The 11,563-nt window shown below is 41.6% G+C and overlaps 1 long non-coding RNA gene across 1 annotated transcript; it reads left to right on the forward strand.

The window, feature by feature from the left end:
* The first annotated feature begins 3,713 nt into the window (after nucleotides 1–3,713).
* On the forward strand, nucleotides 3,714–7,482 carry LOC138851946 (uncharacterized). The gene is made up of 2 exons (XR_011391499.1): nucleotides 3,714–3,743; nucleotides 7,289–7,482. It is a non-coding gene; the product is annotated as an uncharacterized lncRNA (long non-coding RNA).
* The last annotated feature ends 4,081 nt before the right edge of the window (nucleotides 7,483–11,563 follow it).

Genomic DNA, 11,563 nt, shown 5'->3' on the forward strand with positions numbered 1-11,563 from the left:
TCATATTGCTGCACTGCGACTTCACTGTTTTCCCGCCAAAACTCATACCACTAACTATTCCTAGTTTAAAGACCTAACAGCTCCCTCCACTGCGTTGGCCAGTGTTCCCACCCCACACCTAGATAAGTGAACCCCATCCCTGGCATACATGTCATTTCTGCCATAGAAGAGGTCCCAGTTGTCAATGAATGTTACTGCATTTTCCTTACAGTATTTGTCCAGCCAGCAACAAGGAATCACAATTGGAAGTTGAAGACTAAGATGAATCAGAATTGTCACTTTCCTGACTTCTCACATTATTAAGAAACTATAAAAATAATACATCAAAGGAAAGTATATAAAGGGTCAAGACTACACATCATCACATCCCACAACAAAGCAACACCTCACACACGCGTGACAACACCCGACTCTGTGAAACACACCTAATACTCTACCCAAAAATTAAGATTTATTACTTGTTTAATGTATCATTAAATTCTTCCCAAATTTTATTAATTATACATGAAACCAATTTATATAAACTAAAGGAAATATTCACATTATTTTCAAAACTGCTTTTTATGAAACATGATTCAATTATATTCCTGATAAATTAGAGGAAACGTTTCGCCACACAGTGGCTTCATCAGTCCATACAAAGGAGAATCTTGAAGAACAGGAGGAGAATGAGGTAATCAGTCCCTCAACAGATTGAACATTAAAATGGTATAAAATACCGACAGGTTGTTAGGTAAGACACATATGCAACAGTTAGGTATCTTTATTATGAAACGTTTCGCCTACACAGTAGGCTTGTTCAGTCAAGTACAGAAAAGTTGATAGAAGCAGAAGATACTTGAAGACGATGTAATCAGTCCATCACCCTTAAAGTTTTGAGGTGGTCAGTCCCTCAGTCTGGAGAAGAGCATTGTTCCATAGTATGAAACAATATGGAGATGAAGTGACAGGATGGAGCTTTATATAGCGCCAAGAGGTGAGACGTAGGCCACTAGGAGAGGTAAGAACTCAGATGTTGAGAGGTCAGGTCCCTCTCAAATCCAGCCGCTCTCACTAGTGGAAGTTGTCGAAGTTGATTGCAGGTCTGTACCAAGATACCCTTGTGTTGCATATGTGTCTTACCTAACAACATAACAGTCCCTCAACCTTGAGTCGATGTGGTCAGTCCATCAATCTTGAATAGAATACGGCATACGTGCTGAGAAGCAGCTTATAAACCGTTGGCAGGAGAGGTGCAGCAGTCGTAGGTCGTGTAACATTGAACAAATGTTTTTTTTACTGTATCAAGATTTTTAAATACAACTTTGATATTAAAAGTCTTAAGAAGAAAAGGTATATCAACCAAGTTTTCATGGTAACGGAGAATCAGCATATTTTTAGTTGAATAAGGCTGGTTGTCCCTTTTTGGATTGTAAAAAGTATTTCTAGCAATTTTAAAAGATTTGTCAATTACGTTTCTTGGGTATTTCAGATCATTAGCTGTTTCATAAATTTTGGATATTTCTTCATCTATGAACTCTGGACTACAAATACGCTAAGCTCTCAAAAACATTGATGAGAAAACAGACAGTTTAACTCTCTCTTGATGGGAAGAATAATAGTGTACATAGGAACAGTTATTTGTAGGTTTTCTGTAAATTTTAAATTTAAAGTCATTATTACCCTTAATAATTAAAACATCTAGACAAGGCAATGAGTTATTTTCTTCGAACTCAACAGTAAAGTTTATAGAATTGGCTAAGCTATTTAATTTAGCATATTTTTTTTGTTTTTATAGTTCCTTGATAATGTGATAAGTCACGAAAGCGCTTGGAATTTTACTATTCTTTCACAGCTGCTGTTTTGCATATATATATATATATATATATATATATATATATATATATATATATATATATATATATATATATATATATATATATATATATATATATATATATATATATATATATATATATATATATATATATATATATATATAATGTATATATATCGCTCTCTTGATAAAAGTGAGATGACATCACAGTTCCGATAAACCTTGGAAGTGCAACATTCTCACCCTGTCTTCCAAGACTCAAGTCTGGCTATTCCTTTTAATAGAATCCATTCAGAACCGTCACTTTGCTCACAATACAACACCACGTTGTCATAAAGCATACCTGTCTCTATTTTTTTCGATCTAACATGCTCTCACATGCCTGTTATATGTTCCAGCCTTTAGCACTCATAACCTCCCTCCAACCCTTCCTGGGACGACCCCCCCCCCTCCCTACCCTTTCTTAATGTCACCCAAGATTTAATGCTTTCTTAGTCATTCTGTTATGCTTCTTTCTCTCTAACTGCCCTGACCACCTAAACAACCCCTTCTCAGCCCTCATGATTATACTCTAGGTAACCCGACATCATTTGATCTCCATGATCCTAATTCTCTGCATTTTATTCATTCCACATGTCTCCCTCAAATCACTGCTTCCGGCCTCATTGTCTCTTCAATATTTAAAGCCTACACTTCACACCCATATAACAGTGTTAGTACCACTATACTCTGGTACATTTATGGATAAGATTCTTTGTCTCCACAGATGCCTTAGTGCACCTCTCACATTTCTTCCACATGTCAGTTCTATACTTTTTTCTCATTTTTTACTGACCCATCTGCCGACAAGTCCACTCCTCAATATTTGAATACATTTATTTCCTTCCTTCTCCCTCCCTCCCTCCAGTCTTTCATTGCTTAGATTTTTGAATACGATCTTCACAGTGCTCTTTCTCATGTTCCTTATTAACTTCCTTCTTTTACATACCCTCCCAAATTCATCTACCAATCCTTATATCTTCTCCTAAGGATCTCCCAAAAGCACCATGTCATCGGCAAATAAACAACTGTGACTACTTCTACTTAGTATTGAGTTCGTTATATTTTAATCACGCTCCTTTTCATTCACTTCTTTTACAAACCCTTATATAAATATGTTGAACAACTATGGTGACATCACACATCCCAGTCTTAAATTTATAATGGAAAATAATCCCTCCGTCTCTCTTAAATACCCTAAACTCAGCCTCAGCTTTTAGCAACCTGTTGCCTGTCTCATACACTTGCAACATTTTTACATTGCTTCCTGACTCATCTCTATTACATAACTTTTCTAAATTCATAAATGCCATAAAAGTTCTTACCTTTTTCACAATAATGTTCACTTATATGTTTCAATGTTAAGAATTGGTTTATACAGCCAGTTTCTTATCCTGCATCTTGCTGGTTCCTCAACAATCTTGCTTTCACTCCTACACTTTACCTGGTGCGTCCAACATGCTTATTTCCCTATAATTCGTACATATATAAAAATGATATACAGTAAAGATAAATAGATTAGTAAGAGACAAGTGCAACTGTCAAATATTATTTTCGAAAATTTTCTACTTCAGGGTAGGTTTCTTCAGTCGAATATAGAGGTAACAACAGAAGCAATGAGAAATGATGTACTCAGCCCATCAACACTGAAGAAGTAGTTTTGAGGAGGCCAGTCTCTCAGCCTGGAGAAGTGTTCACCTCCAGAGTCTAGAAAGCTGTAATTCTAGGTCTCTAATTTTGCAAAAATAGTTAATAAATTGCTTTTGGTTTTACAGGGCGAGATAGAGATGTGGCGGCCCAACGGCTATGGTTCTCAGCCACTTTATAATATGACCGTCCTGTGCACCTATATAAATCAATTTTGTTGATTCCAGTGACGAGACGAAAGGTATGTTATATTAATGATCAGTATTCAGAAAACACCATTCGTATTTACTCTAAGTTAGAGTAGCCTATTTAGTTACTCGTTATTTAAGGCTTGTTTAGTACGATTCAAATAACGGTATATTACCTCATTAGACCCAGTGCCATGAAGTGAGCCATTGTGCTACTTCAGCGTGCGGTCTACCAGCTATGGTTAGGTTAGGTAAGACTAGGTTAAGATAGGTTAGGTTAGGGTAGAATAGGTTAGCTTACGTTAGCTTATGTTAGGTTAGGTAAGGGTAGTTTAGGTTAGGTAAGGCATTAAAAAGGCAATAAACGACCGCACGCTGGTAGCTGGTAGACCGCACGCTAAAGTGTAAATGAGATGGTAAACCGCACGATAAAATATAAATGAGCTGGTAGACCGCACGCTAAAGTGTAAATGAGCTGGTAGACCGCACGATAAAGTATAAATGAGCTGGTAGACCGCACGATAAAGTATAAATGAGCTGGTAGACCGCACGATAAAGTATAAATTAGCTGGTAGACCGCACGATAAAGTATAAATTAGCTGGTAGACCGCACGATAAAATATAAATGAGCTGGTAGACCGCACGATAAAGTGGCACTGAACCATTATAATCGCCTGCACCGACAGCGGTTAAACTATGAACAAAGTTAAAACTAATCGTGATTTCTGCTGAGTATTCTCCACATTATCACCCCCACTTCCGTCTCTGATGGTTTATCGTGAAATACCTCTATCAAATATGTTAGTGATTCCATGTTTACTGTCAGCTTCTGTTGTGTCTCCCACACCCATGTACTCTCCCAGAGCACTCCCACACCTATCCTTTACTCTCCCAGAGCACTCCCACTCCCATCCTATACTCTCCCATAGCACTCCCACTCCCATGTACTCTCCCAGAGCACTCCCACACCCATCTTATACTCTGCCAGAACACTCCCACACCCGTCCTATACTCTCCCAGAGCACTCCCACTCCCATGTACTCTCCAAGAGTACACCCCCTCCCAATTCTCTCCCAGAGAACTCCCACACCCATTCTGTACTCTCCCAGTGCACTCCCACTCCGATCTTGTACTCTCCCAGAGAGCTACAACACCATGGCTAAATACTACCATAGCTAAATACTACCATAGCTAAATACTACCATGTCTGCTAATACTACCATGGCTGTAAATTCTACCATGGATGTAAATACTACCATGGCTGTTAATACTACCTTGGCTTTATAGATACTTCCATGGCTGTAACTGCTACCATGGCTGTATAAATACTACCATGGTTATAAATACTACCATGGCTGTTAATACTACCATGGCTGTTAATACTACCTTGGCTTTATAGATACTTCCATGGCTGTAAATGCTACCATGGCTGTATAAATACTACCATGGTTATAAATACTACCATGGCTGCAAGTACTACCATAGCTGTTAATACTACCATGGCTGTAAATACTACAATGGTTAATATTACCATGGCTGTACATACTACCATGGCTGTACATACTACCATGGCTGTTAAGCTGTTAATACTATCATGGCTGCAACTACCATGGCTGTTAAGCTGTTAATACTATCATGGCTTCAACTACCATGGCTGTTAATACAACCATGGCTGTAACTACCATCGCTGTTAATACTACCATGGCTCTAACTACCATGGCTGTTAATAATACCATGACTAAATATTACCATGGATGTAACTACCATCGCTGTTAATACTACCATGACTGTATCTGCTATTTCTGTTAATATTACCATGACTGTAAATATTACCATGGCTGTTAATACTACCATGACCGTAACTACCATGGCTGTAACTACCATGGCTGTAACTACCATGGCTGTTAATACTACCATGGCTGTAACTACCATGGCTGTTAATACTACCATGGCTGTAACTACCATGGCTGTTAATACTACCATGGCTGTAACTACCATGGCTGTTAATACTACCATGACTGTAAATATTACCACTTCCGGGTGCTGGTGAACAATGTTCATGTGTAACTATCTCTGCAGGTCGACACTTCCGGGTGCTGGTGAACAATGTTCATGTGTAACTATCTCTGCAGGTCGACACTTCCGGGTGCTGGTGAACAATGTTCACGTGTAACTATCTCTGCAGGTCGACACTTCCGGGTGCTGGTGAACAATGTTCACGTGTAACTATCTCTGCAGGTCGACACTTCCGGGTGCTGGTGAACAATGTTCATGTGTAACTATCTCTGCAGGTCGACACTTCCGGGTGCTGGTGAACAATGTTCACGTGTAACTATCTCTGCAGGTCGACACTTCCGGGTGTAACTATCTCTGCAGGTCTGCTGGTGAACAATGTTCACGTGAACTATCTCTGCAGGTGTTGCACTTCCGTGTGCTGGTGAACAATGTTCATGTGTAACTATCTCTGCAGGTCGACACTTCCGGGTGTTGGTGAACAATGTTCATGTGTAACTATCTCTGCAGGTCGACCCTTCCGGGTGCTGGTAATGTTCTATCTCTGCAGGTCAACACTTCCGGGTGCTGGTGAACAATGTTCATGTGTAACTATCTCTGCAGGTCGACACTTCCGGGTGCTGGTGAACAATGTTCACGTGTAACTATCTCTGCAGGTCGACACTTCCGGGTGCTGATGAACAATGTTCATAACTATCTCTGCAGGTCGACACTTCCGGGTGCTGGTGAACAATGTTCATGTGTAACTATCTCTGCAGGTCGACACTTCCGGGTGCTGGTGAACAATGTTCACGTGTAACTATCTCTGCAGGTCGACACTTCCGGGTGCTGGTGAACAATGTTCATGTGTAACTATCTCTGCAGGTCGACACTTCCGGGTGCTGGTGAACAATGTTCATGTGTAACTATCTCTGCAGGTCGACACTTCCGGGTGCTGGTGAACAATGTTCATGTGTAACTATCTCTGCAGGTCGACACTTCCGGGTGCTGGTGAACAATGTTCATGTGTAACTATCTCTGCAGGTCGACACTTCCGGGTGCTGGTGAACAATGTTCATGTGTAACTATCTCTGCAGGTCGACACTTCCGGGTGCTGGTGAACAATGTTCATGTGTAACTATCTCTGCAGGTCGACACTTCCGGGTGCTGGTGAACAATGTTCATGTGTAACTATCTCTGCAGGTCGACACTTCCGGGTGCTGGTGAACAATGTTCACTTCCGGGTGCTGGTGAACAATGTTCATGTGTAACTATCTCTGCAGGTCGACACTTCCGGGTGCTGGTGAACAATGTTCATGTGTAACTATCTCTGCAGGTCGACACTTCCGGGTGCTGGTGAACAATGTTCATGTGTAACTATCTCTGCAGGTCGACACTTCCGTCACTTCCGGGTGCTGGTGAACAATGTTCATGTGTAACTATCTCTGCAGGTCGACACTTCCGGGTGCTGGTGAACAATGTTCATGTGTAACTATCTCTGCAGGTCGACACTTCCGGGTGCTGATGAACAATGTTCATAACTATCTCTGCAGGTCGACACTTCCGGGTGCTGGTGAACAATGTTCATGTGTAACTATCTCTGCAGGTCGACACTTCCGGGTGCTGGTGAACAATGTAACAATGTTCATGAAAGGCAGTAACTGGATACCGGCCCATGTGTTGCCAGAATCCGTCACTGTAGACTACACTCGCTACCTGCTACAAGCCGCCGCAGACACACACCAGAACTGTATACGTGTCTGGGGTGGAGGCATCTACGAGAGTGATGCATTTTATGAGGTAAGGCAGCCTAATGAAAAATTAAACGCATGTGCAACATCTGGGTATCTATATCGTAGACGTTTCCCCATCCAGTGGCTTTATCAATACAAATTCAAGGACATAATCGGAAGACAGGAGAACTATATACAAAAGATGAGGTAGTCAGTCCCTCAACCTTGGAGTTGGTGTGAAGAGCACCGTAGTTGTGAAGATTCTGAAGTATAGGCAAGAAGACTGGCGCTTATATACTGACTTCAGATGGAAGGGAAGGTTTATCAGACGAGAGCATAGACATTGGTAGGCGGGATTACCCAGTGGAAGTAGATCCTACCCAAGGGATGGGTTAATGGTAGTAGTAGTGGTAATAGTAGTGGAAATAGTAGTAGTAGTAGTAGTAGTCGTAGTAGTGGTAGTAGTCGTAGTAGTAGTAGTAGTAGTAGCAGCGTGAAGAAGGTTATGTAGATGTCCCCTTCCATCTAAAGCCAGTATATAAGCGCCAGCCTTCTTGCCTGTGCTCCAGAATCTTCACGACTACGGTGCTCTTCACACCAACTCCAAGGCTGAGGGAATGATTACCTCATCTTCTGTATATAATTCTTCTGTCTTCCAATTATGTTCGCCACTGGATGGCGAAACGTCTACAATAAAGATACTCAGATGTTGCACATGTGTCTAATTTTTCATGTTGTCGGTACTGTCTAACGTTCATGTACAAGGCAGATTAATGTTTATGTGCACGAATACAAAATTAGACATTTTTATTTCATACATTAATTATTTTTTAAATATTTATGCATTACACTAGTTAGCCTACCACAGTGTACAACATAGTGATACCATAGTCCTTCGTGTGGTGAAAATATTGAAAGTGAAGTGTAGTGGTAGGTTGTAACCTCAATCACCTGGGATGTAAATAATTGTCAGCAGTCGCCATTATACCCACCACGCCAGTCAAATACGTTTTTTAGTAAACTTTTACAGCAGTTAACCTACCTAAGAGATATTTAAAGAGCACCAGAAGCACGGTTGTGTTGGAGTTGCAGTGTAGCGGTGCAGGAGACTGTTTGTAGAGGTCACATTAAACAGACTGTTACCAGATTTATAAAGGTCACGAGACAGGAGATACTTTTCACCAATTGATGGTTATGAAACTGTTATTATAAATCTTTCTGTACCCAACACTGGAAAAAACATCAACTATAATGAAAACCTGTCCATGAGCAAGTATTTTTTGCATTTACCAACACTGATATTAAAACAAGGAACTGTTTTGGATCTACTGGAAAAAGCAGGATGGTGGGAGCATATTGTATGCGTACTAAAAGACAGAAACACTAACAAAAAATGTCGTTTTTGGAGAATTTAACAGTTTTATAAGACCGTTGGGGGAAGTGAAGATAGTTTCCAGCTGTTGGTGTCTGCCCAGGTGCTGCCATGGACGCCAGTGCCAGTAGGGATCTAGATTCAGAAACACAAGACAGTGGCCCTGGTATTGAGGAAACAGGTACAGACCCAAACATACAAGACCCAGGAATACAAAATAGCACTTCAGCTGGCAGTGTCAAAAATGCGGATGATGGTGATACATTACCAGTAATGACTGGCGGTGGTACTGATGCTGGTACAGTTGCCGAAGACAGTGGGTAGTCAGAAAGAATTGCACTAGTAGGGAAACCAGCCTCAAAATATCATATGCAACGAAAATCACATTTGTGTTGATTCTGTGCCTGGGGTATCTCTAGGTATCGAATATCAGGAAAAACAAGTAGGAAATGCAATTTTGACCATAAAAAATGCCGCGACCAAAGTAGTGTGTCATTCCTCTTCCTGTAATGTGTTACTCATCAATCCCTGAAAGACAATGCTACAACTCAAGCTGCGAGATACACCACCTGAAAGGGACCAGAAGGTGCTGATCCCACAAATCTTGGAAAACAAACCATGGTAGTTACAACCACTCAATAGATTTTATTAGTGCCAGGAATCAAAAAAATCCTGGCAGGATATAGCAAAATTACTTCACCACCTCGGATCCTTACTGGAGGGGATACACAGTCAGTGGCCCTCACTCCAGAACAACACATATTAGTGCCCATGAATAACTCCCCCACCAAATAATCAGTACATTTCTTTTTGAAGATATACAGGGTATAAAGTAGGGTTCAGTATCGACCCCTAGGGCCGATGGGATATCGAAGGGGTCGATAAATGGCTGAGTGTCAAAAAGGGGTAAGTGCATGGTTGAAGCTGGTTTTAGCCATGCAAATGCAATTCTAAACAGATTTTTTATTATTATTATTATTATTATTATTATTATTATTATTATTATTATTATTATTATTAGCTTAAGTACTATTTATTAAATTCTTTTTATTTAGTAATATTTAGGAGTCAAAGAGCAATTTGAACCTTCATGGAAACGTCGATAAGCTGAAGAATTTGGGACCTCTGGTCTAAAGCCATCAACCAACAACAAAATACTTTTCATCAGCGGATTCCTCACAGAGTCATACGAAGGATCACTTTGACAACGAAGTATGGATACTAGAAAGAACAGGCAACAAGGGAAAAGTGGATGGCTTGTATGTCACAGAGTCGCTCATTTACTCAGAATTGTTAAACACCACAAATGATGTAGTTGAAGTTTTGGCAGTAAAGACTGAAAACCAAAACCTTATCATTGTGGTTGTATACAAGCCACCTGATACAATCCAATCCCAGCCCTAAATATCTTGTTGGTAAACGATGACATCTAAAATGAACGAATGTGGCAAACAATGTTATAGCGGAGATAATCCCAGAAGTCAGCTCAGATGAAAACTCACCCACACATGAGCTATTATATCTCTGCAACAAATTCCCCTTAAGCCAAGAAATAGTGGGGTCAACAAGAATGGAAAATACACCTGATTTGATACGAAATATAACAGTATCAAGTACAAATACACTTTGATCACATCATAATCGAAGTATGCGCATGCGCAAGGCTCTTGACCAGCAAAATGAGATAAATTGCGAGGATGCCTTTACCAAATAATAATAATAACCATAGGGAGGTTAACATGGATCCCATGCTAACCTCCCTATGGTGTATAAATATAACTAGTTACGTGAATCTTATTGTAGTCAGCTGCCTTAGTGGCTTACGAGCTGACCTGGAGTTTTACGACCCACTTGCCACGAGTTCAAGCTCCACCCGTTCCGTGGTTTGTTTGCAATCATGTCAGTACGATTTCGTGAGTCAGGAACAGAAAGTGTTTGCCCCTCTACACATCCTATTATAAATCTGAGTTTATGTATAATTATTTTTTCACGTTCTGAAATTCAAAAGTAATTATAATTTTATTGTAATGCTATTAGATTTGTAAACAAAAAACAAGTTTCTGCAATCTTTCCAGTTTGTGATGAACTGGGTATTGTGATCTGGGAAGATTTATGTTTGCATGAAGCATGTATCCTGTAAAGCAGGATTTCTTGGACTAGGTAAAAACAGAAGTAACTAGCCAAGTGCGGCGCTACAGCATCACGCCAGCATCCTCCTCTGGGCGGCGCTACAGCATCACGCCAGCATCCTCCTCTGGGCGGCGCTACAGCATCACGCCAGCATCCTCCTCTGGGCGGCGCTACAGCATCACGCCAGCATCCTCCTCTGGGCGGCGCTACAGCATCACGCCAGCATCCTCCTCTGGGCGGCGCTACAGCGTCATGCCAGCATCCTCCTCTGGGCGGCGCTTACAGCATCACGCCAGCATCCTCCTCTGGGCGGCGCTACAGCATCACGCCAGCATCCTCCTCTGGGCGGCGCTACAGCATCACGCCAGCATCCTCCTCTGGGCGGCGCTACAGCATCACGCCAGCATCCTCCTCTGGGCGGCGCTACAGCATCACGCCAGCATCCTCCTCTGGGCGGCGCTACAGCATCACGCCAGCATCCTCCTCTGGGCGGCGCTACAGCATCACGCCAGCATCCTCCTCTGGGCGGCGCTTACAGCATCACGCCAGCATCCTCCTCTGGGCGGCGCTACAGCATCACGCCAGCATCCTCCTCTGGGCGGCGCTTACAGCATCACGCCAGCATCCTCCTCTGGGCGGCGCTACA

Source organism: Cherax quadricarinatus, unplaced genomic scaffold, assembly GCF_038502225.1.
Source record: "Cherax quadricarinatus isolate ZL_2023a unplaced genomic scaffold, ASM3850222v1 Contig2945, whole genome shotgun sequence".
In the NCBI taxonomy this organism is placed as follows: Eukaryota; Metazoa; Arthropoda; class Malacostraca; order Decapoda; family Parastacidae; genus Cherax; species Cherax quadricarinatus.